Below are 27,882 nucleotides of genomic sequence, written 5' to 3'. Positions count from 1 at the left end.
CAGGTCCGTGAATAACGGGAGATTACACCGCTGAAATGGGGAAAGCCAAGACCCGTAGCTCCCTCAAATGCCCACAGACACCGGGCACTTCGGACGTACCCATCCGCAACTTTTTTCAGCCGCTCCAGGAGCTGGCCGATCCGGACGAAGAGGGCGCCGGATTGGTAGGCCGGCAGGCGCCATCTTGCCCGGACCATGAGACAGAGGCGGAGGCGCCTCATGCGGAAATGGAGCCAAGCCTGGGGACAACCTCGGTGGAAGGTGAGTCGGACCAGGGCCCCTGCCCTGACGATCAGCCCTCAGATAGGGGGGAAGGAGAGCGGAATCAACGCCATCACCAGCCCACGGGACAGCGAGACTGGGCGGCGGCGGTTACAGCTCCCCAGCCGCAGGACCACGTGGCAACCTCCCCTGCACCTTACCTGGTATAGCATACATCGCCTTCTCCCCCTGATAGTCCAGCGCACTCCCCGATAAGCCCAGGAGATGCCGACAGGATCCTGAGCCCACCGGCGAAGAAAACGCTATATGCGCCTAAACCAAGCCCCTTACCAGGCATTAGTAGAGAGAGGGGCTTTTCATATGTGAAGGCAGACCCCTTACCTGTCAGGGAGCCGGTTCGTGATCACTGTCGTCACTGGCCACCTAAAACGGCCGTGGGAGCGAGATCCATGCAGGGGCTGCCCTCTCCTGATGGAGCAGCGCTTACCCTGAGGGGACACCCGGAGCTACAAGCACTACTTGCCCTCCTACCCACAAAGAACAACATGTCTCTATTAGCTGCAGACCTTAAAGCAGCTTGGCGTCAAGATCTTCAAAGAGTACAGGGTGAGGTCACGGCTCTACATGCCCGAGTAGACAACTTGGAGGAGTTTAAAAGCCATATCTCGCAATCCGTACAGGAGTTGGAAAGGGTCACTGAGACTCAAGCGGCACAACAACGATTTGTGGCGTCACAACAAGACGATTTGGAGAATAGAAATCGAAGGAATAACATACGAGTGCGCGGCCTTCCAGAAGCGACACGCACGGCTGACCTCCTTCCCACCCTTAGATGAGAGGAAGCAAAAAACACGGCGCCACATAGTGCAGGTTACCCAGGTGTAAGGTGGTAATGAAAGAGTAATACTAACCTGGTAACGGGTGATAAAAGCAATTGAGAGATAAAGGTGCTGCTGCTGCCAGGACTCGAGACCGGTGATTCAGATGAAAGACCGCAAAGGATGTGCTGGATAAGCAGGAAAAGGAGTCACCGCGGGCGCTGCTGCACTTCAATGGGACATGATGAAAATGCCGGTACGGCATTGAAACGCGTAGTCATATTACCAATAAATTCCAGTTATCTTATACTCTCCCGTACATCATTTATCAATATTCCGAACCTTTTAGTCCTTGTCCCATTGAAGTGCAGCAGCGCCCGCGGTGACTCCTTTTCCTGCTTATCCAGCACATCCCACCCTTAGAGGAATCTTCAATGGCCTCATGAAGAAACCTGTGGAGTCCCACATTGAAATTGATCGAGCCCATCGAGCGCTCAGAGCCCGCAGCAATGATCCCAGTAGACCCCGGGACGTAATTTGCCGTATCCATTACTTCGCAGTCAAAGAGGAAATTATGCAGCAAGCAAGAGCTCTTACGACCATTGATTTTGATGGAGCAACGATCACACTGTTTCCAGATCTCTCGCGGAGAACCCTGCGATAAAGAGCAATTTTGAAACTATTATTATCGGTTCTCCAGTCCCGGAACATTCCGTATAGATGGGGATTTCCTTTTGCTCTCCATGTAAAATGGGGAAACACGATGGCAAGCCTTGCGGTACCGGAAGAGCTTCCTACTTTTTTACAAGAATTAGAACTGCCGTGGATGTCCCTCCCGGCCTGGGAAGGCTTCCTTCGAGAGCCATCGGGCACGTCGTCTTCTGCCGCCTCTTGGGATCTGAGGATTGTTCCTGAGCGACCAGCATCGCCGAGACCACAGCGCCTGCATCGCAGACCTGCCACTCCGCCGAGAGGACCCCGGGATCGCTGACTCCTCACTCCCGTTTCTTTATCAGCTTCCAGTGGGTGAATATGCTACGGCCGATGATGTGATTGCATATTTATACCAATGTTTCTCTTTCTCCTTAATGCCATTTGCATTCTCCTGTTTCATATGTTGCTGTTTGACTTATAGGGTTAGACCTGGTCCTTCGGAGGGAGTAATTGTTCTCTGGTCTAGTCTTCTGTGACCCCCCCATAGGCTTTAAACTAGTTTACTAGTAAAGAATTAGCGCGAGTGCGCTTCACTGATAGATTATCCTGCTGACAGTATCTACTGTCGCTTGTTTTTGTTCCTTTTCCTCACCTCTCCTTTTACCTTGCCCTTTTTGTTCCATTACTTTACCTTACTATATTTTTTATTTTTTTGTTTATTTTTGAAGAGACAGACGTAGTTTAGGGTGCTCGCTTCTTAACAGGATGACTGATATCAATGTGGCCTCATTTAATGTACAGGGGTTCAATGTCCCCCAGAAGAGGTGCCAAGTCCTTTATGCAATGCACAAGCAGAAAGCACATATTGTGTGCCTACAAGAAACCCACTTCCACACAGACCATTTTCCTGACATGAAGAACAGATATTATACATCCATGTATCATAGTACTAATCCAGAGGGTAAAACAAAAGGGGTCTCTATTTTTATTCACAAATCTCTCCCCCACAAAGTCCTTCAGGTCCGAACGGATCCCGACGCACGTTTCCTCTTCCTTACCTGTGAGATAGGGGAGCAAATATACACGATTGCGAGTTTATACGCCCCAAATATACATCAGGTTGCATTTTTAATCAAGACACTAGAAGCAATGCAAGTCTTCAAGAAAGGGAGCCTGCTTTTATGCGGTGACTTTAACATACCCCTTAACACATCCTGGGACACCTCATCTTGGAGATCTAGCATTGCACATAATAAGCTGAATAAGATAAAAAAACTCTTCCATGACATGCAGCTCTGCGATGTATGGAGATTGGTGCACCCGTCGGACAGGGACTACACCTTCTTTTCCCACGTTCATAACTCTTATAGTGGGATTGATTACATTATGTCGAACCATAGTTTGCTACCTCAAATTACCTCGTCACGTATTCGGAATATTTTGTTGACGGATCATGCACCTGTCTTCTGTGCGATCACCTTACTCCCCAAACAGAGGGGTTCTTTCACATGGAGGCTCAATGAGTCACTCCTACAAGACTCCTTATGTAAGCTTGATCTTGAGAGACAGTGATGCACTTTGAACAGGATCATGCTGACGATTCTACCTCCCCGCCAATTAAATGGGAAGCACTCAAATGCGTGTTGAGAGGGATCCTTATAAAGCATGGAGCGCGACTCAAAAAAGAGGCGAGCGCTAAACTCATCTCCCTGATTTCGGAACTGCCCGCGCAGGAAACCCAACATAAACGTACAATGCAGGCAGATGCACTACAAAAATGACTCCTAAAAAGACAGGAAATTCAGCATGTGCTCAATAAAAAATATGCTCGCTTGCGCCAAATATTTTCGCGCTCCAGGTATGAAAGGGGAAATAAACCCGGAAGAACATTGGCCCTAGCGCTTAAAAACCGGATGTCAGCCTCATATATCCCTTCGATCAAAGATGAGGCGGGGGTAGCAGTACATACCTCGGAAAAGATAGAGGAGGCTTTCCTGCAATATTATAGAGCATTGTACAACCTCCCCGCTCCGACGGAACCCCAGAGCCTGTTTGGGGAACCTCGCTCACTGACGAAGTACGTGCTAGACACAGCTCTTCCCACGTTGGCCACCGCAGATATTGAGCTATTAGAGTCCCCCTTTACATTAGAGGAATTAATGAAGGTAATTAAACATCTGCCAATGGGTAAGAGCCCGGGGCCAGACGGGTTCACAGCAGCCTTTTATAAGTCTCTGTCCGACGGGATTTCTCCAACATTGTTACGTTCCTTGCAGGCGCTGTCTGGAGGGGCACCGACACCACCTGAGTTTTTACTAGCTCACATCACCGTTATTCCCAAAGAGGGCAAGGATCCACAATTGTGCACTAGCTACCGACCTATCTCCTTGATAAACACAGACGCAAAAATATACGCAAAACTCTTGGCGAATAGGTTGGGAGGCCTGCTGGGGTCCCTAGTCCACCCGGATCAGGTTGGCTTTGTCCCCACCAGAGAGGCCTGAGACAACACTCTGAAATCTTTCTCTCTTATAGACCATGCAAAGCGGACTTCACTCCCCTGCATGTTGCTCTCACTTGATGCTGAGAAGGCCTTTGACCGAGTGGACTGGGGATTTATGTGAAAGACTCTGGCAGATTGGAGTAGGCCCATCCATGCTGCAAAGTATAAAAGCGCTTTATTCGGGCCCGCAAGCTAGGGTTAGGATAAACGGTCAGCTATCCTCTACTTTTAAAATAAACAACGGTACCAGACAGGGCTGCCCCCTATCTCCCCTTCTCTATGCCTTAACCATGGAGCATCTTCTACAGGCGATTAGGCATAACCCGGACATCAGCGGCATACAGGTCGGGGCACATCACGTCAAATGCTCCGCTTTCGCAAACGATGTACTAGTATACATCACGCAACCTCGTATCTCCCTGCGGGTACTGATGTCCACTGTGACGATCGCCGATCTCAGGTCACGTCACAGGGGTGAACTACACTACTGAGTTTATTAATTTACCTCATAAATCCACGCCCACCTACTCTAGATGACAGGATTATGCTAAATTACTCCCGTAGTTTCCAACACCCCAATACTTTATACCACAGTATGCTACCACCACCTATACTTATCTAGGCAATAGGGGCCTAAGTCTCTATGTTCCCTTAACACCAGTTCCTATAACACAGGTTATCTAAATTGAACATAAAATACAGGTAACGTTCCTCACCTTCGGAAGATTAAGTTCTGTAAGACTACAAGGAAGAGACTTATAAATATTTCAAATTTAATACACAATAGTGCAGTGCAATACATAAAATAGTTGTCAGATTAAAAGATAAAAAATATACATACAGTTACAATGCAATCAAACAGTTTATGAAAATAAAAGGGATAAAAGAAACAGAACAAAACCTTACTGATGTACAGCGGCGATATCCTGGCTGTGGGGACAGCTGAAAATATGGGCAGTCACTCCAACCGAGATATGGATCCCCAACGACTGACTCTGACCCTCACTTCTCATGGCATTTTAAACCCAGTTTTTCCCTCCAGTTCACTGGCTGGGGATGTCACTGAGAGGAGGCTGTTCATATGATAATGAAGCGTACTCCTCCCATTACACAGTTGTATTTCTATAGGGAAACATATAAGTGATCATGTGTCCTTGCAGGAATCCCCTAGAAATATAATATTACCTGCATTCACCTGTACAGACATTTACCAACCAGGGCATATCAAATACCACTATAATAGGCCCATGTTTTTAGCCAATAGCCAATCCCAGGTAGTTCCTCTGAGTGTAGGGATCTGAATTTGACATATATATGAGGGCTATTTTCCCTGATCATAACTAGCTATGTGGGTCATTACAAATATAAATTATGACGGGGTTTGCCTTGATGTATCATACTTTCTTTGAACACCATGCCATTCTCCCATGTTTCTCCTGGTCCCCAGACAGACACACCACAGGCATCCATTTGCATAGCTTTAGATGTTTGGTCAGGATGTTTTGGCAATTACCTCCAGCCCTGGTGACAAATCCTTAATCAGCACATCTCGCACCTTGATGAGGAAAGGGCCAATTAAACATTTGTCAGACAGTGGACGTCCTTTGATGGCCAAAGATCTGCATTTCTTATGTAAATCAGATGTATCTTCTGTGTCAGAAGGAGTTATGAAATGACCTCCTAATAGCCTACTTTTGATTCTCTTACCTATAACACCACATCCACTATTGAGGAATATAGCCGACATAGCAATTTTAAGATCAACCTCACTAAGAGCACGGCGTTGAACATATCTCTTGATAGCAGCACCTTCCAAAGACTTGCAGTCCTCTTTTGGCTTTACCTGGCAACCTAGGGCGATTAAATACCTGGGTATAATGATACCCTCGGACATAACGCAGATATATGCCATAATATTCAGAGAATCTCTAGTGACTGGTATAGTGCCAAGGGACTGGCGCAGGGCAAATGTGGTGCCTATTTTCAAAAAGGGCTCTAGGTCTTCCCCGGGTAATTATAGACCAGTAAGCTTAACATCCATCGTGGGGAAAATGTTTGAGGGGCTATTGAGGGACTATATACAGGATTATGTGACAATAAATAGCATTATAAGTGACAGCCAGCACGGTTTTACTAAGGACAGAAGTTGTCAAACTAACCTAATCTGTTTTTATGAAGAGGTGAGCAGAAGTCTAGACAGAGGGGCCGCTGTGGATTTAGTGTTTTTGGACTTTGCAAAGGCATTTGACACTGTCCCCCATAGACGCCTAATGGGTAAATTAAGGACTATAGGTTTAGAAAATATAGTTTGTAATTGGATTGAGAATTGGCTCAAGGACCGTATCCAGAGAGTTGTGGTCAATGACTCCTACTCTGAATGGTCCCCGGTTATAAGTGGTGTACCCCAGGGTTCAGTGCTGGGACCACTATTATTCAACTTATTTATTAATGATATAGAGGATGGGATTAATAGCACTATTTCTATTTTTGCAGATGACACCAAGCTATGTAATATAGTTCAGACTATGGAAGATGTTCATGAATTACAGGCAGATTTAAACAAACTAAGTGTTTGGGCGTCCACTTGGCAAATGAAGTTTAATGTAGATAAATGTAAAGTTATGCATCTGGGTACCAACAACCTGCATGCATCATATGTCCTAGGGGGCGCTACACTGGCGGATTCACTTGTTGAGAAGGATCTGGGTGTACTTGTAAATCATAAACTCAATAACAGCATGCAGTGTCAATCAGCTGCTTCAAAGGCCAGCAGGATATTGTCGTGTATTAAAAGAGGCATGGACTCGCGGGACAGGGATGTAATAATGCCACTTTACAAAGCATTAGTGAGGCCTCATCTAGAATATGCAGTTCAGTTCTGGGCTCCAGTTCATAGAAAGGATGCCCTGGAGTTGGAAAAAATACAAAGAAGAGCAACGAAGCTAATAAGGGGCATGGAGAATTTAAGTTATGAGGAAAGATTGAAAGAATTAAACCTATTTAGCCTTGAAAAAAGACGACTAAGGGGGGACATGATTAACTTATATAAATATATTAATGGCACATACAAAAAATATGGTGATATCCTGTTCCTTGTAAAACCCGCTCAAAAAACAAGGGGGCACTCCCTCCGTCTGGAGAAAAAAAGGTTCAAGCTGCAGAGGCGACAAGGCTTCTTTACAGTAAGAACGGTGAATTTATGGAATAGTCTACCGCAGGAGCTGGTCACAGCAGGGACAGTAGATGGCTTTAAAAAAGGGTTAGATAATTTCCTAGAACAAAAAAATATTAGCTCCTATGTGTAGAAATTTTTCCTTCCCTTTTCCCTTCCCTTGGTTGAACTTGATGGACATGTGTCTTTTTTCAGCCGTACTAACTATGTAACTATGTAACTATGTAACTATGTAACTATGTTCCCCTCTTACAAACTATAAGACGAGAATTGAACACATGGGAGGGAAAGTGGCTGTCCTGGCTAGGGACAATCAATGTCTTGAAAATGAATGTATTACCCCGCTTACTGTACTTATATCAAACACTACCTTGTACATTAAATTTGTCTGGGCTTCGAGAGGGCCAAGGGTGGCACGCCACATCCTGGTACAACGGAAAAATAATGAGGGGTTGGCTTTAACGGATTGCTTCTTCTATTACATGGCTGCAACCTTGGCGAGGTTACTTGACATCGCTCATACCCCATTGGACAAGAGGTGGATACAGTTAGAAGAAGCCCAGACGAAACTACCACTGATCTCCCTTTCTTGGGCGCGTAGGCCACCAGGCAGTAGGATGGCATCCAAGTCCTTACCTATGGTAGTAGGGGAGCTATTGCGTACCCTGGACAGGTACCTCGCTAGGACTGGCCTGTTCTCTAGAAATGGGCCGTTGACGCCAGTAGTAGGGAACAAGGATTTCGCCCCGGGATTGCAGCCATCCTTTTTGGGTAGACTGAGAGGTGATGGGGACTTGGGTGTCCCATTTAAAAATGTGATGGTGTCGGGTAAACTTAGACAGTATGAAGATTTGGTCACAGTAGACGCCAGGTCCTTACGGTCGAAGTGGGACTATCTTCAGCTGCAGCACTATTTTAGCAAAAATAAACACTCCCTACATCTGTCCAGGGAATTGACCCCTTTCGAGTCTCTGGTCTCCTCGTCCTCCACAGCGCCGAGACCGATAGCGCTGGTTTATGCACTTTTACTGGAAGAGAAGAGGGTATCCAAACCTTCCTATGCCCTAAGTTGGGAAAAAGAACTGGGGGCATCTATTCCACCCGCTGACTGGTCCAGGGCATTTACTTTATGCCATAAATTCTCAATCTCATGCAAAGCGCAAGAAACTAATTTTAAAATCTTGTCTCGGTGGTATAAGGTGCCGGCAGTCCTTAATCGGATATACCCGTCTACATCGGATCGGTGTTGGCGCTGTGGTCTATCGAGGGGAACGATGACCCATATATGGTGGGATTGCCCTATCCTTCGCCCATTTTGGGGATCGATACTATCTTTGATCAAGAACATCCTCGACATAACCTTAGAGGACAGCCCAGAAGTATTACTCCTATCCATAATACCGGGGGCAACCAAGGGATGGGCCCGCACGTTATTGGGCTACATCCTGGTTGCAGCTAGAACGGTGATTCCCAGACATTGGAAAAGTACTGTTATCGCTACGGTGTCGGAATGGATCAGGGAAATGTCACATATACACGACATAGAAGAGTCGATAGCTATAGTCCACCAGCGCTCTGTCTCTCACTTTCAGACTTGGCAGAAGTGGCATGATTTCCGTACCACTCCAGAGTTTGAGGCGCTTAACTCTTAAACAAACGTCTGTCTGGTGCATTTTAGTTTGTTCTTTGTCTTTTTCTTTTCTCTTTCTATTTTATCCACGCCGAAAGGTGCCTATTCCTGCCTACCCCCTAATCCTATGAACAGTAGGTACCTGGATTACTCCTGGTAGTAAATTTTAGTAGACTCCACGAGAGTTGTCGGTGATTTTGGGATGATTGGTTCTCTGTGAAATAACAGCCTATCAGATATAATGTTAGGAATATTTTATGAGAACTCGTGATATTTGCTGTATATGCGCCTATGTACTCTTGATAACTTGTTTTATGGTATGACAAATTTGAGATATGTATCTACCCCCCTTACTGTGTATTCCCCCTATTTTTTTCCTTTCTGTATCCCCTTTGCATATGTTATGAAAAACTTTAAAATAAAGAATTTATAAAAAAAAAAGAAACGAACAAAACTAAGTTTTTCATTAAGTCCATAAGGTTTCATTGATCCCAATATGACGATCCATTTGCACTCTTTTTGTGCCAAAACTCTCTTCACATTGCCACAATGTATTATATCAATCCCTCGCACTGATAGCATTCTGGGATTGCAGCCATGATGTAATTTAAAGTGTCTGGGCAAAGTCTTTAACTGTGTTATATCCTTGATTTCACTGGCCCCCATAATATCACGCACGTGCTCTCTCGTACGGATTCTCAATTCCCTAGGGGTAAGCCCTATATAAATTTTGGGGCATCCACATGTGGCATAATATGCCACATGTGTCGTGCTGAATGAGATGTATTTTCTGATCTCAAAGTGCCTCGTTCCATTGACTGACGAAAAATTAGTTGCCCGACTGATATTAATGCAAGATCTACAATCTCCGCAGGGGTAACATCCCTTTCTTGGTCCACGGGAGCCAAATGGACATAGCTGTCGTGGTATGTAATAACTTTTGACAAGGAGATCTTTTAGATTTTTTGCCCTTCTGGCTGTCATCATAGGTTTCTCCGATAAATTTTGAGCCAATTGTGGTTCGGATCTCAGGATAGGCCAATGCCTTTCCAAGATAGTCCTCATTTTATCCCACTGCCCATTATATGTAGATATAAATCGTACACCTGGGTCACTAACACGTTGTTGTTTAGATCTCAAGAGATCACTACGGGGGGGTTGCTCTCACTCTCCTATATCCCAACTTGATGGTTCTATTACTATAACCCCTGTCCCTAAATCTGGACTTGAGATTTTTAGATTGCTGTTCAAATAAGGCATTGGAGGAGCAGATTTGCCTCATCCCGAGGAACTGACCAACCGGGATAGTTTTGATGGTGGATGGAGTGTGGGCTGATAAGGCATGCAGTAAAGCATTAAGAGATGTTGACTTCCGGAAAACATCTGTATGTAGAAAACCTGAATTATCTGTAAAAATCTCATCGGTCCAGACTCCGATCCTTGCCAAATAAAGAAAATATCGTCAATGTAACGTAACCAGGAATGCACATGGTCAGCTGCGCGGGCGCCGTCCCCATGGAAAACCTGTCCCAAAAACCGAGAATCTGGTTTGCATAGGACGGAGCGCTCACCGCCCCCATGGCAGTACCCTGTTTCTGCAAATAAAAACAATCTTTAAATACAAAAAAATTATGACTCAAAATAAATTGTAGTAACCCCAAAATCAAATCACAAAGTTGGCAATCCCGGTTGCCGGTCCCTAGGAAGAAGCGGACCGCCCCCAGCCCATTATGATGTCTTATACTAGTATAGAGTGACTCTATATCCACTGTCACAAGATACATGTCCGGTTCGATTGGAATCCCATCAATCCTCCCATTCTATGGGGATGGCACCCGCGCCGCTGACCATGTGCATTCCTGGTTACGTTACATTGACGATACTTTCTTTATTTGGCAAGGATTGGAGTCTGGGCTGATGAGATTATTACAGATAATTCAGGTTTTCTACATGCAGATGTTTTCCGGAAGTCAAAATCTGTTAATGCTTTACTGCATACCTTATCAGCCCACACTCCATCCACCATCAAAGCTATCCCGGTCAGTTCCTCAGGATGAGGCGGATATGCTCCTCCAATGCCTTATTCGAACAGCAATCTATAGATCTCAAGTCCAGATTTAGGGACAGGGGTTTAAGTAATAGAACCATCAAGTTGGGATATAAGAGAGTGAGAGCAACCCCCCCGTAGTGATCTCTTGAGATCTAAACAACAACGTGTTAGTGACCCAGGTGTACAATTTATATCTACATATAATGGGCAGTGGGATAAGATCAGGACTGTCTTGGAAAGGCATTGGCCTCTCCTGAGATCCGAACCCCAATTGGCTCAAAATTTATCGGAGAAACCTATGATGACAGCCAGAAGGGCAAAAAATCTAAAAGATCTCCTTTCAAAAGTCATTACATATCATGACAGCTATGTCCATTTGGCTCCCGTGGACCCAGAAAGGGATGTTACCCCTGCGGACATTGTAGATCTTGCATTAATATCTGTCGGGCAACTAATTTTTCGTCAGTCGATGGAACGAGGCACTTTGAGATCAGAGAATACATCTCATGCAGCACGACACATGTGGTATATTATGCCACATGTGGATGCCCCAAAGTTTATATAGGGCTTACCTCTAGGGAATTGAGAATCCGTACGAGAGAGCACGTGCGTGATATTATGGGGGCCAGTGAAATCAAGGATATAACACAGTTAAAGACCTTGCCCAGACACTTTAAATTACATCATGGCTGCAATCCCAGAATGCTATCAGTGCGAGGGATTCTCTGTAGAGTATAATGGTTCGGTACAAAAATATCACACATATATAACACATACTTCACCTTATTTGTATTTTTAAGAATCATGTTATTTATCTCTGTTTTGGGATAATACACCCTGTAATGTTGTTGATTGGGTTTAATACTAACCCCTTAATTATGTATTGTCAGTTTAAGATACACATTTATGTATGAGATTTATTTGAGTGTGTTTTACTTTATATTATATATTTGATTGATGTATATTAGTACTCTCACTTTAAATTTATATTTTTCTCACTTGCAGTTTATTATTATTATTATTATTTTTTTCCTTTGTTATTCAGATTATTTATTATTTGTGTTTCACTTTATTTTTTCATCAATGTCACCATTATTATAATTCTATGTTAAATCTCTACTGTACAGGGTTTCTCTTTATTGATATGGGGGCTCACAGGCATATAGCCGCTGAGCCAGAGACTGTTGCAGGGAAGAGATTAACCCCTTCCCTCTTTAGCCACTTTTGACCTTCCTGACCGAGCCTCATTTTTCAAATCTGACATGTGTCACTTTATGTGGTAATAACTCCGGAATGCTTTCACCTATCCAAGCGATTCTGAGATTGTTTTCTCGTGACACATTGGACTTTAAGTTACTGGCAAAATTTGCTCGATATGTTCAGTATTTAATTGTGAAAAACACCAAAATTTTGTGAAAAATTGCAAAAATTAGCATTTTTCTCAATTTAAATGTATCTGCTTGTAAGACAGGCAGTTATACCACACAAAATTGTTGCTAATTAACATCCCCCATATGTCTACTTTAGATTGGCATCGTTTTTTGAACATCCTTTTATTTTTCTATGACGTTACAAGGCTTAGAACTTTAGCAGCAATTTCTCACATTTTCAAGAAAATTTCAAAAGGCCATTTTTACAGGGGCCAGTTCAGTTGTGAAGTGGCTTTGAGGGCCTTATATATTAGAAACCCCCAAAAAGTCACCCCATTTTAAAAACTTCACCCTCAAAGTATTCAAAACAGCATTTAGAAAATGTCTTAACCCTTTACACATGTCACAGGAATTAAAGCAAAGTAGAGGTGAAATGTACAAATTTCATATTTTTTTGCAGAAATAAATTTTTAGTACAATTTTTTTTATAACACAGAAGGTTTTACCAGAGAAATGCAACTCAATATTTGTTGCCCAGTTTCTGCAGTTTTAGGAAATATCCCACATGTGGCCGTAGCGTGCTACTGGACTGAAGCACCGGCCTCAGAAGCAAAGGAACACCTAGTGGATTTTGGGGCCTTATTTTTGTTAGAATAAATGTTAGGCACCATGTCAGGTTTGAAGGGCTCTTGCAGTGCCAAAACAGTCAAAATCCCCCAAAAGTGACCCCATCTGGGAAACTACACACCTCAAGGAAATTATCCAGGGGTACAGTGAGCATTTTGATCGCACAGGTTTTTTACAGAAATTATTGGAAGTAGGCCGTGAAAATTAAAATCAACATTTCTTCAAAGAAAATGTAGGTTTAGCGATTTTTTTTCTCATTTCCACAAGGACTAAAGGAGAAAAAGCACCGTAAAATTTGTAAAGCAATTTCTCCCGAGTAAAACAATACCCCACATGTGGTAATAAACGGTTGTTTGGAGACATGGCAGGGCTGAGAAGGGAAAGAGCGCTATTTGGCTTTTGGAGCTCAAGTTTAGCAGGAATGGTTTGCGGAGGCCATGTCACATTTACAAAGCCCCTGAGGGGACAAAACAGTGGAAACCCCCCACAAGTGACCCCATTTTGGAAACTACACCCATTGAGGAAATTATCTAGGGGTATAGTGAGCGTTTTGACCCAACATGTTTTTTGCATAAATTATTGGAAATAGGCCCTGAAAATGTCAATCTAAATTTTTTCAAAGAAAATGTAGGTTTAGCTAATTTTTTCTAATTTCCACAAGGACTGAAGGAGAAAAAGCACCATAAAATTTGTAAACCAATCTCTCCCGAGTAAAACAATACCCCACATGTGGTAATAAACGGTTGTTTGGAGACACGGCAGGGCTGAGAAGGGAAAGAGCACTATTTGGCTTTTGGAGCTCAAGTTTAGCAGGAATGGTTTGCGGAGGCCATGTCACATTTACGAAGTCCCTGAGGAGACAAAACAGTGGAAACCCCCCACAAGTGACCCCATTTTGGAGACTACACCCATTGAGGAAATTATCTAGGGGTATAGTGAGCGATTTGACCCCACAGGTTTTTTGCAGAAATTATTGGAAGTAAACCCTGAAAATAAAAATCAACATTTTTTCAAAGAAAATGTAGGTTTAGCTTATTTTTACTCATTTCCACAAGGACTGAAGGAGAAAAAGCACCACAAAATTTGTAAAGCAATTTCTCCCGAGTAAAACAATGCCCCACATGTGGTAATAAACGGCTGTTTGGAGACACGGCTTGGCTTAGAAGGGAAAGAGCGCTATTTGGCTTTTGGAGATCACATTGAGCAGGAATGGTTTGCGGCGGCCATGTCACATTTGCAAAGCCCCTGAGGGGAAAAAACAATGAAAACGCCCAAAAGTGACACAATTTAGGAAACTACACCTCTTGAGGAATTCATCTAGGGGCGTAGTGAGCATTTTGACCCCACAGATATTTCATAGAATTTATTAGAATTGGGCAGTGAAAATAAAAACAATCCTTTTTCTTCAATAAGACGTAGCTTTAGCGCAAATTTTTTCATTTTCGCAACAAATAAAGGAAAAAAAAGAACCCAACATTTGTAAAGCAATTTCTACCGAGTACGGCAATACCCCATATGTGGTCATAAACTGCTGTTTGGGCACACGGCAGGGCTCAGAAGGGAAGGACCGCCATTTGGAGTGCAGATGTTGCTGGATTGGTTTCTGGGCGCCTGTGGGCCCAAAACAGTGGAAACCCCCCAGAAGTGACCCAATTTTGGAAACTACACCCCTCAATGCATTTACCTAGGGGTGTAGTGAGCATGTTAACCCTGCAGGTGTTTTGTAGAAATTAGTGTGAACTCGATGTTGCAGAGTGAAAATGGGATTTTTCCACAGATATGTGGACAATATGTGGTGCCCGGCTTGTGCCACCATAACAAGACAGCTCTCTAATTATTATGCTGGGTTTCCTGGTTTTAGAAACACCCTACATGTGGCCCTAATCTCTTGCCTGGACAGTCGACCAGGCTCAGGAGTGAAAGCGTACCATGTAAAATTGAGGCCTAATTTGGCGATTTACAAAGTATTGGTTCACAACTGCAGAGGCTCAGATGTGAAATAATAAAAATAAACCCCTGGGAAGTGACCCCATTATGGAAACTGCACCCCTCAAGGCATTTATTAAGGGGTGTAGTGAGCATTTTCACCCCACAGGTCTTTTCCATAAATGAATGCGCTGTGGATGGTGCAAATTAAAAATTTATATTTTTCCCTAGATATGCCATTCAGTGGCAAATATGTCGTGCCCAGCTTATGCCACTGGAGACACACACCCCAAAAATTGCTAAAAGGGTTCTCCCGGGTATGACGGTGCCATATATGTGGAAGGAAACTGCTGTTTGGGCACGCTGTAGGGTTCAGATGGGAGGAAATGCCATTTGGCTTTTGGAGCGTGGATTTTGCTTGGTAGTAGTTTTGTTTGGAGTCTTACTGGTGTTTCCGTTTATAATGTAGGGCGTATGTAAGCCGGGCGGAGTATATAAGGGGAATAGTCAGGTGGTATAATAATGGGGTAAAAAAAAACAATAAAATAATCCATAGATGTGTGTTACGCTGTGAAGCAATATTTTCTGCACAGGCCGGTGTCGCACTGATATATGGCGTCCTTTATTATCCCCCTTTTGATCCACACTCCGCGCCTTTGTAGTTTGGGGAATTTTGCTAGGAAGTGTTGTCCTGGTATAATACGGGCACCGTCGCTTCCAGCGAATATGTTTGGGCCCTCCCTTTCCTGGTTCCCTAATTTTAGGTCCTTGATAAATCGCCTCTTCAAACAGAAGAAATGTTCCCCTCGGGCACAACTGCATATTTTTTTATTTCCTGACTTATTGGAGCCATAACTAATTTTATTTTTCATAGACGTAGCGGTATGAGGGCTGGTTTGTTGCGGGACGAGCTGTAGTTATTATTGGTACCATTTTGGGGTACATGCAACTTTTTGATCACCTTTTATCCTATTTTTTGGGATGCCAGATGACCAAAAAAACGCAATTCTGGCACAGCTTTTTTCGTTTTTTTTTATACAGCGTTCACCATGCATTATAAACTACATGTTAACTTTATTCTGCGGGTCAGTACGATTCCGGCGATACCTAATTTATAGCACTTTTTTATGTTTTACAACTTTTTGCACAATAAAATTACTTTTGTAAAAAGAATGTATTTTTTCTGTCGCCAAGTTGTGAGAACCATAACTTTTTAATTTTTTTGTCGACGGAGGTGTATGAGGGCTTGTTTTTTGCGGGATGAGCTATAGTTTTTATAGGTACCATTTTTGGATACGTGCGACTTTTTGATCACTTTTTATTCTAACATTTGTAGGGCAAAATGACTAAAAAACAGAAACTCTGGTAACGTTTTTTACGTTTTTTTTACGCTGTTCACCGCGTGCAATAAATAATATAATATTTTGATACCTCAGGTCGTTACGGTCGCGGCGATACCAAATACATATGGTTTATTATTATTTTTCAATAATAAAGGACTTGATAAGAGTAAAAGGGGGATTGTGTTTTATTTGATTACTTGAAACTTTTATTGTTTTCAAACTTTTATTATTTGCACTTTTTTTTACACTTTTTTATACTTTTTTTACACTTTTTCTCAAGTCCCACTAGGGGACTTGAAGGTCCAACGGTCAGATTTTTTTTTTTCTAATACATTGCACTATGTAGTGCAATGTATTAGATCTGTCAGTCATTCACTGACAGCAAGCCGATTAGGCTTCGCCTCCCGGCGGGGCCTAAATCGGCTTCCGTAATGGCAGAGCAGGAGACCATTGTGTCTCCTGTTGCCATAACAGCAGTCGCCAGTCCTGATTGCCTGTCAGGGCTGGCAATCTGCTAGTAACCGCTACGATGCAGCAATCGCTTTCGATTGCTGCATCGAAGGGGTTAATGGCAGGGATCGGAGCTAGCTCCGGTTCCTGCCGTTACAGGTGGATGTCAGCTGTACAGTACAGCTGACTTCCACCGCTGATGACGCCGGATCAGCTCCTGACCCGGCGCCATCTTGCCGGCAGCTACGGAAGCCGATCAGGCTCCGCCGCCGGGCGGATCTTGACCGGCTGTGGTGCTAGGCAGACCGGGAGGCCAGTATTAGGCCTCCGGTTGCCATTGCAGCCACCGGAACCCCGGCAATTTCATTACTGGGGTTCCGATGAGCTGCAAACACCTTAAGTGCAGCGATCGCGTTTGAGCGCTACACTTAAGGGGTTAATGGCGGGGATCGAAGCTAATTTCGTTCCCCGCCGTTACAGCCGGATGTCAGCTGTAAGATACAGCTGAGATCCGGTGATGATGGCACCGGCTCAGCTTCTGAGCCGGTCCCAAACATTCGGCGTACATGTACGGCAAGATGCGGGAAGTCAATGCTTTCCATGACGTACATGTACGGCAAATGTCAGGAAGGGGTTAAAGGGGTTGTACGAGATACCAAAATGTTTTCAAAAACTGTGTCATACATTACCCCTTATACAGACAACCTAAATAAAGCATTATTTTTAAAAAAAATTCTACTTTGCACATTTCTTCTTTGAATTTAGCACAGCTTGTTTACATGCAGTTCAGGTCTGGTTTGTTGATCTTTCCTTGTGATGAAACTTTTTTCCCATGCACGCTCATTGCAGGCTGCAATGAGCGTGCACGTACCTTCCAAGAGTTCGTGTGAGCTGTCCTTGCTCCTCCCCGCTGACATCCTTCACAGGACTTGTCTCCTTGCTGACATTCTTGAAGGATGGTGAGCAAATGTTCTCCTCCCCATTATGTTTTTCACATTTATGTTTTCTTTCTCTTTTCAGGTCTATAAACCTCTTCGTGTCTACCCTAACCCTAACCCTAAGGCCTCATGCACACGATCGAATTTGCGGCCCGTAATAAGACATGTCCTGAGTTTCTGCGGCACGGATTTGCGGACATGCGGAGACCCGTGAAAACACGGATAGTGTGTATGGGCCCATAGAAATGAATGGGTCCGCAATTCTCCCGTGGATTTGCGGGGGAATTGCGGACTCAAAAACACGGTCGTGTGCATGGGGCCTAATCCTCGTCCACCCTCTTCTATCCCATGTCTCTCTCCACTAAGGCTTTGTTCACACTGAGTTTTTTTGCAGGAGGAATATCTGCCTCAAAATTCCGTCTTGAAGTTAATGGCAGATTTACCTCTCCCTGCACGTTTATTTTTGCGTCGTTTTTCCCGGAGTTTTTTGTGCGCTGTTTGCGGCTTTGTTTGCCGCATTGTTCGGGGCGTTTTTCGCTTAGTTTATCTTGGCGTTTTTTGCTTGTTTGTTTGCGTCTTTTTTTGCTGTGTTTTCCGTTGCGTTTATCATAGCCTTTTCGCGTCGTTTATCATTTTTTTTTTGGCGTCGTTGTTTGCGGCTATTTTGGCTGCGTTTTTCGTGGCGTTTTCCCAGTTGTTTTTCGCGGCGTTCTTTGCCTCTTTGTTTGCGGCTTTTTTCGCTGCTTTTTCTGCAATGTTTTTCGCAGCGTTTACTGTGGCATTTATCGTAGCCTTTTTTGCGTCGTTTTTTGCGTCTTTTTTTTGCGTCGTTGTTTGCGGTTTTTTTTTCTGCGTTTTTCGTTGAGTCTTTCGTGGTGTTTTTCCTGTCGTTTTTCGTGGCGTTCTTTGCCTCTTTTTTCGCGGCTCTATTTGCGATGTTTTTCGCGGCGTTTATCGTAGCCTTTTTGGCGTTGTTTTTGCGGCTTTTTTTGTTGCGTTTTTTGCGTCGTTTTCCGTGGCGTTTTTCGCCCACGGCAATTGAGCGCCGCGGGCATAAATCAACGCGAAATACGCTTTCTCTGCCTCCCATTGAAGTCAATGGGAGGTCAGAGGCGTAAACGCCCGAAGATAGAGCATGTCGCTTCTTTTTCCCACGAGGCAGTTTTACTGCTCGCGGGAAAAAGACGCCGACGCCTCCCATTGAAATCAATGGTACGCATTTTCAGGCCGTTTTTGACGAGTTTTGCGACGCTGTTTCCGCTTAAAAAAAACTCGTCAAAATACTCTGTGTGAACTTAGCCTAATGCTGCCTCCGTTATTGTACTTCACGTACCATTCCTCCTCCTCACATGCACTTTGTGCTGTGAGGAGGAGTAATTTTATTACATAGATGACACACTACCCCTCCCCCCACCTGTACCTAGCGCTATTGTGCGTAGCGCTATTGTAACTTATCGGAGTAGTGGAATCCCACTATGGTCGGGGATTCCGCTCCTGCGCGCTTTGCTTGGACATAGACCTAGGCAGAGACATGAAGCAATCCGTTGTGGACCGGAATCATAGTGGCGCTGTCTACCTAAGGGCGGATTTACACGAACGCCATATACGTCCGTGCAACCCGCGTGTTTTTCACACGTGTGGCACGGACCTATGCAAGTCTATGGTGCAGTGCAGACTGTCATTGATTTTTGCGCAGCGTGATTCCGCTGCATAAAACTCACGACATGTTCTATATTCCGGCGTTTTTCGCGCATCACGCACCCATTGAAGTCAATGGGTGCGTGAAAACCACGCATTGCCGCACGGAAGCACCTCCGTGCGAACTGGCTGTTTTGCACAACAGCTGTCAAAAGGATGAATGTAAACAGAAAAGCACCACGTGCTTTTCTGTTTACAAACATCCAAATGGCGTGTCATAATGATGGCGGCAGCGCAAAAACCACGCATATGATGCTGCCTCACGGAGCAGGTAAGTGGCTTTTGCGCAGGCAAAATGCCGCGTGTTTTGCCTGCGCAAAAACGCCACGTTCGTCTGAATCAGCCCTTCTACACATTTTAGGCAAGTTAGTTCAGACATTGATGAAAACTCCGCTGCGGACGATAGGCAGCGGTGCAGAAATTTCAGGCCGCAGCATGCACTGTCTGTTGCGGAGAACTGGAATGGCACAAAGTATTTCAGCCTTTGCAATGCAAAAACTGAAATCTGTGGCAAGTCCGCTGTGTTTTCTGCAACGTCTGAATTACCTGTCAAAACTGCAAATATTGGTGCAGATTCGTTGCGTAATTGCCCCTAAATCTGCAACAACATTTGAAGCATAAAAACTCTGCCACGGCTGAACGTGCCCTAATAATAACAGCCAGCGCTGTAGCCACCACAGTATTAGCGATGGTCAGCTACTGGATGTTACCCAGGTATGCTATTCCCAGTACCCCTGGTGGCGGAGGGTACCAGGGTCATAGTGATGGTTAGTGTTCGTCCAGCCCCGTCTTATGCCTCATGCACACTTGCGTGTAAGATTGACGCCCGTGAGAAACGTGTATGAATCGGGTCAGTTTGTGTGCGTTCTGCATCAGTGTGCTTAGCAAGTGGCATGCGTTATTCACGCACTCAGAAAGGCCATTTTTTTGTTACAACAAATTGCAACATAAATCACGCACCAAACACGCTTGTTTGGTGCATGGTTTTCATGCACGCATTGACTTTAATGTGAGTGTAGGTGCATGATAACGCACCAATAGAGGACATGCAGTATGTTTCACGCAGCGGACTCTCGCTGCGTCAAAACGGCCCCATTGAAATAAATGGGTCGCGTGTGCTGTGCGTGGTTTCGACGATCAGCACACGGACGAGATTCACCATGGTGTGAATGGGAGCTTATGCGAGATTTACACAAGCTTGAATCAAGTCTGTGTGCTGTGCTTTGAAAAAACGCACAACACACGCGACCCATTTATTTCAATGGGGCCGTTGACACATGCGTGACTTTTGACGCAGCGAGAGTCCGCTGCGTGAAACATACTGCATGTCCTCTATTGGTGCGTTATCATGCACCTACACTCACATTGAAGTCAATGCATGCGTGAAAACCACAAACAGCACACACGTGTTTGGTGCGTGATTTACACAGCAATTTGTTGTAAAAAAGAAGAAAAAAATGGGCTGGCTTTGTGAGTGCGTGAATAACACATGACAATCGAAAAGCACACTGATGCATAAGGGCGGATTTACACGTCTGTGTGCGTTTTGCGCACACAAATACGGTGGCGTTTTGCGTGCGCAAAATGCACTTGACAGCTCCGTGTCATGTTCATACGGATGCGCAGCTGCGGTTTTCGTGCAGCCGCCATTATTATGACACTCCATTTGGATGTTTGTAAACAGAAAAGCACGTGGTGCTTTTCTGTTTACATTCATTATTTTACTGCAGTTGCGCGAATCACGCTCATCCCACGGAAGTGCTACCATGTGGTGCGCCTGATTTTCACGCACCTATTGACTTCAATGGGTGCGTGATGCTCGAAAAACGCAGAAATATAGAACATGTCGCGTGTTTTACTTGATGTAGTACCAAGGACCCAACCTGTAAAAAACACATAATAACTAAGAAAAAAAAAAAAAAGAGGGATGCTTAGATACACTGCTCATGTGTGATACTGTTAGACCATTTATCTAAGTCTACCACAAGGTAGCCTTAGTAACATTACCCAAGCAGACAGTGTCACACATGGGCCATGTATCTAAGAATACCACATGTTAGGCTTAGATACAGGGCCCCAAAACACTAATCTTGGGGTATGTTCACACGGCAGCGTCCGTAACGGCCGAAATTACGGGGCTGTTTTCAGGAGAAAACAGCCCCGTCATTTCAGCCGTAACGGCATGTGCAGGCGCTTGAACGCCGCGTCCATTACGGACGTAACTGTAGCTGGTTTTCCATGTAGTCCATGGAAAACGGCTCTATTTATGTCTGAAGAAGTGACATGACACTGCTTTGGCGCGGGCGTCTATTTGCGCACCGTCTTTTGACAGCGACGCGTAAATATACGCCTCGTGTGAACAGACAAACGTCAGCCCATTGCTTTCAATCGGCAGATGTTTGCCAACGCTTTCAAGCCGTAATTTCGGACGTAATTCGGGGGTTAATACGCCCGAATTACGTCCGAAAATAGGCCGTGTGAACATACCCTTATACAGGAATAAAAAGAATGTCATCTGGGGTCCTGTATCTAAGCCTACATTGTGTTAGGCTTAGATACAGGCTCCATGTGTGACACTGTTTGTTAGACCCTGTATCTAAGTCTAAGGCTTCATGCACACGACCGTGCTCGTAATTACGAGCACGGCTGGGCACGGCCGGCCGCGGGCAGCCGGCCGCTTTTGCAAGCCATGCTGTCATTATAAAGTATAGCAGCACGGCCCGTAAAATAGAAAAATAGAACATGTTCTATTTTTTTAACGGCACGGGCACCTTCCCGTGAGAAAACGGGAAGGTACCCGTGGGTAACAGAAGTCTATGAGCCCGTTATTGCGGGTCGTATTTTCCTATTACTGAAATATTTTGGTGATTTATCAGCTGACATTTCTCTCATAAATTGCCTATTGACGTGAATTCATGAATGATTGTGTATATACACTATATGGACAAAAGTATTGGGACACCTAAGGGTATGTTCACACGCTAGCTGGCTTTTACGGCTGAAATGACAGCCTGTTTTCAGAAGAAAACAGCTGCGTCGTTTCAGCCGTAAATGCTCCTCCTCGTAATATACGAGGCGTCTGTGATGCTCGTAAATCTTGAGCTGCTCTTCATTGAGTTCAATGAAGAACGGCTCAAATTACGTGGCAAAGAAGTGCCCTGCACGTCTTTGCCGAGGCAGTCAATTTACGCGTCATCGTTTGACAGCTGTCAAACGACGACGCGTAAATTACAGGTCATCTGCACAGTACGTCGGCAAACCCATTCAAATGAATGGGCAGATGTTTGCCGACGTATTGTAGCCCTATTTTCAGGCATAAAACGAGGCATAATACGCCTCGTTTACACCTGAAAATAGGTTGTGTGAACCCAGCCTTAACATTACACCTACAGGAACTTTTATGACATCGAATTCTGAATCCAAACACATTAATATGAAGTTGGTCCTCCCTTGCAGATAAAATAGCCCCCACTCTTCTGGAAAGGTTTTTTTTTTTTACAAGATTTTGAAGTGTGTCTTTGGGATTTTTTTTTACCATTCATCCAGAAGAGTATTTGTGAGGTCAGACACTGATGTTGGAGGAGGGGGCCTGGCTCACAATATCTGTTCTAGTTCATCCCAGAGGTGTTGAATGGGGTTGAGGTTAGAGCTCTCTGCATGGATTGTAAGAGATATTGCTGAATAAAGGGATTGTGTCCTGAGGAAAAAAGCAGAGGGAGAAGAGTGCAATTATGGAATGTTATAGGCTTTCCAAAAAGATGTGTTTTCAGGGCACATATAAAACTATGAATTTATCTGATTGTTCGGCAAGCGTATTCCAGAGAACTGGTTAAGCACAATAAAAATCCTGAAGACGGGGATGGGAGGTTTTGAGATTATGGAGGATGTTCGTAGGCAGAACGTAGAGCACGGGTGGGGTGGTAAACAAAGGTGATGTAAGAGATATAGGAAGGTACAGCAGTGTGAAGAGCTTTATGAACAAGAGCTGTAAGTGACTGGCACTGGGAAGGGGCATGACCTGCCTAGGTAGAGTCGTGTGTTAACCTTAGACCATACTATCCCCCACCCCCATTTAGTAACGACACATGACACCGAGGTTGGATGTGAAATGGCCACAGCAGCCGTTTATTAATTTCACAGTTTTATAAAAACAATTTAAATCCGAAACATTCGGATAACTAGTTAGGAATCCACCAGAGAATTCCTCCTAATAATTCACATGACCCAACATGGGTCAGAATCATAAATAACAATTAAACGTTAACATTAACCCGAGCAGAGGAAGTCCTTGAAGCCCCTTCAGATGTTCCTTTCAAGAACACACCGAATTAGCCATCTGCAAACCACCAATTACCTCCAGCCGTAAACCAGCTCGGAAGCACCGTTCACCTCTGCAGATGGCTCCAACCACTAGAAGTCCACTTCAAGGGGATAACACCCGATGAAGCCCTCAAGTGATATACCGACCACTAGAAGTCCACTTCAAAGGGATAACACCCGATGAAGCCTTCAAGTGATATACCTTCTACCAGAAGACCACTTCAAAGGGATAACACCCGATGAAGTCTTCAACCATGTACCTTTTTTGGGGGACGCATACCCCCGATGCGACCCCCCCACCATTTTGTACTGACTGGCCTCAAGGACTCCCCCCGCCAGCTGCCATGACAACAGAACCTACTCCGGAAAAAAGAAAAACATGTTAAATAAGCACACAAAATAAAACACAACGCTCATAGACGTACGTACATAAGACCTAAGGAGTAACAAACCAAGGGTGGGAGGGTGGGAGCTTGCTTATTGTATGTTACTCCTCCCGCTGCTTCCGGCTCAATGCCGAGAAACAGCGGGAAGCGCAGTAACGGCCCCCCCGTCCCCCTTAACTCCTCCCCGTCCCTCCTTCAGCTCCTTCAACTTTCCCTCACCTCATTAACCCTTTCCCTACCAGGACGGTCATGTCGGCTTCCCTTAACCCTGCGGCTGCGTCCAGCCTCTTCTTGACCTGCCTAGGTAGAGTCGTGTGTTAACCTTAGACCATACTATCCCCCACCCCCATTTAGTAACGACACATGACACCGAGGTTGGATGTGAAATGGCCACAGCAGCCGTTTATTAATTTCACAGTTTTATAAAAACAATTTAAATCCGAAACATTCGGATAACTAGTTAGGAATCCACCAGAGAATTCCTCCTAATAATTCACATGACCCAACATGGGTCAGAATCATAAATAACAATTAAACGTTAACATTAACCCGAGCAGAGGAAGTCCTTGAAGCCCCTTCAGATGTTCCTTTCAAGAACACACCGAATTAGCCATCTGCAAACCACCAATTACCTCCAGCCGTAAACCAGCTCGGAAGCACCGTTCACCTCTGCAGATGGCTCCAACCACTAGAAGTCCACTTCAAGGGGATAACACCCGATGAAGCCCTCAAGTGATATACCGACCACTAGAAGTCCACTTCAAAGGGATAACACCCGATGAAGCCTTCAAGTGATATACCTTCTACCAGAAGACCACTTCAAAGGGATAACACCCGATGAAGTCTTCAACCATGTACCTTTTTTGGGGGACGCATACCCCCGATGCGACCCCCCCACCATTTTGTACTGACTGGCCTCAAGGACTCCCCCCGCCACCGCGAAACAGGCCTTGACCACCTTAAGCCTGTGAGTTCCTCCACACCACCACCGCCCTTTCTATGCCTTCTGCTATCGCCAAGCTCCAAAGATCAATGCCAACCTCGGTCAGATGAACCCCGTCACTTCTCCAGAAATTCCCCACTCCTGACTCCAAATCCCTATGCCTCACGCAAATGCCCCCGTTCTTTGCCACAAAACGGGACACCGCCCGGTTAACTTTTATGCGAGCCTTATTGACTCTCTCCACCGATCTAGCTAACCGCCAATGCTTTCTTGGGACTATGTCCGACCACACTACCACCAACTTGGGATAAGATACCCACAAACACAACATATCATGTTTGATATCCCGCACCAACTCACGAAAAGGGCGGACTCCTAAGTCATTCCCACCCACGTGCAACACTAAAACCTCCGGAACCCTATCAAGCCGCACATATGTCTGGAATTCCGCCAACACCCTGTTCCACGACATACCTCTAAAACCCAGCCAATGCACAACCGCATCCTGTCGTGGAATGCGCAACTGGCGACCATCCGGGCGGACGTCCGCCCTCAAAGCCCCCCAGTGCACGTACGAATGACCCATCAACCACACCAGACAAGGAGGCGAATCTGAAACGGAAAACACAGTTAGGCACCACCATATAACATTTTCAAGCATAAACAACAAAATTACAACATATGGGGGCGGACATAGGACTTAAACCTTTTAGACTCCCAACGACCAATACGCCTCACCCCCTCATCATCCAACCCCCAGCGCCCCGCTTCCGTTGCTGCGCCAATCCGGAAGGAATGAGATGAATATGAGCCTGCCGCAACCCCAACCGCCGTCAAACACTTTTTAAATACAGCTCCAAACTGAAACCTGGACAAAACGACCCGTCCATATGACGTAACAAAGGCAAATCTGGAGACCCCCTGTTTCTCGTAAAACCCCGCATGCACTCCACTGGGCACATGACCGACCCCGGGAGAGCGAACAAAACTATCAGTTTTCCCTTCCCTACTTGGTCAGTTTTAGATCTACGCAACCATACCTCCAGCCGATCTGCAAAAAGGCTCACCTCCCCAGATCTCAGCCCCCCTGCCTGTTTAGTACTTGGCGACACCAACTCACCTATTCTAAATGCTCCGAAGAACGCTAACGAAAAAGCCAACCGAAACAGATCCGTTTCATCTGAAGAACGACATACCGATGCTAATGAACCGCCCAACGAGCCAAGCAAAGCAAACGACACCGGCCTTCTACTATCCGCCTCCACCCTACCTCTGCGCAACCCCTTCAAAGCCTGCGATACCAGAAATTCCTTCGATACATCCCGCAAGCCCCGCAACTTAAGCCCAAACGCCACCGCAGATATGAACCGGTTCACCTTCGCTACTGAAAACCCCGCCTCCCAGGCATCCCCTAACCAATACAAAAGTGCCACCAACCTGTCTCTATCCGTATTGACGTCACCCAACTCTCTTACCCACTCCTCCCACTGCCTCCAACAAGCAGCATAAGCACTCCACGTCGTGCGCGCCAAAGACCTTTGTAACAGCTGCTCTACGGGACCGATACCAGATCCCAAAGATGCTCTGGACAAGCCAAACCGAGACGTTCCGCTCCCGGGGCCAATTGCCGAAACCGGTCCCACTGCGAGCGAGAAAGAGCATCAGCAATACAATTCCGTACACCCGGGACATGCACCGCCACCACCCACGCGTTCAACGACAAACACACCAACACTAAATGTCGCAACAATTGAACTACCGGAGGAGAGGACGCCGTGATGTTATTAATGGCAAGCACCACCCCCATGTTGTCGCAGTAAAAACGGACCTTCTTATCCCTGAGCCTGTCCCCCCAAATGGTAGCCGCCACCACGATGGGAAACAGCTCGAGCAGGGCCAGATTCCGCGTGAGTCCACTGGACACCCAGCTAGCCGGCCATTGACCTGCGCACCACGGACCTCCCCCGTAAGCTCCAAAGCCACCCGCCCCAGCCGCATCCGTGAAAATATTCAAATCACTCGTATCCTGCGCTGGGGCCATCCATAGCGAGCGACCATTGTACTGGCCCAAGAAGTCATCCCAAACCTGAAGATCAGCTCGGTGCTCCTTCTTGAGCCGCACAAAATGATGCGGCGCACGCACTCCCGCCGTTGCCGCCGCCAACCTTCTACCAAACACCCTTCCCATCGGCATAATCCGGCAGGCGAAATTCAACTTCCCCAGCAGCGACTGAAGCTCCCTCAGCGACATTTTCTTCCTTCTACAAGCCCGTCGAACCTCCAGCCTCAAAGCACCCAACTTATCCGCCGGGAGACGACACTCCATTGCCACCGAGTCTATTTCGATTCCCAAAAAACAAATCGTCGCTACCGGGCCCTCCGTTTTTTCCGGCGCCAAAGGAATCCCAAAATCCCTCGCCACCTTCTGTAGAGCATGAAGCAAATTACCGCAAACCGGCGAACCCCCCGGGCCAACGCACAAAAAATCATCTAAGTAATGGATCAACGAATCGACCCCGGATACTCCCCTCGTTACCCACTCCACGAAGCTACTAAACGCCTCGAAGTATGCACAAGAAAGAGAACACCCCATCGGAAGGCACCGATCCACGTAAAAGGCCCCATTCCAAAAACAACCCAACAGCCGTTGGCTTTCTGGATGGACCGGCAACAACCTGAACGCCGCCTCGATGTCGGTTTTTGCTAGCAGCGCCCCCGGACCCGCAGCCCGCACTAACCCCACCGCCTTATCGAATGAGGTATAAACTACGGAACACAACTCGTGATCAATCCCGTCATTTACCGACGCACCTTTGGGATACGATAAATGTT

The sequence above is a fragment of the Rhinoderma darwinii genome, chromosome 5 (assembly GCF_050947455.1).
Source record: "Rhinoderma darwinii isolate aRhiDar2 chromosome 5, aRhiDar2.hap1, whole genome shotgun sequence".
In the NCBI taxonomy this organism is placed as follows: Eukaryota; Metazoa; Chordata; class Amphibia; order Anura; family Rhinodermatidae; genus Rhinoderma; species Rhinoderma darwinii.
This window is presented reverse-complemented; position numbering follows the sequence as displayed.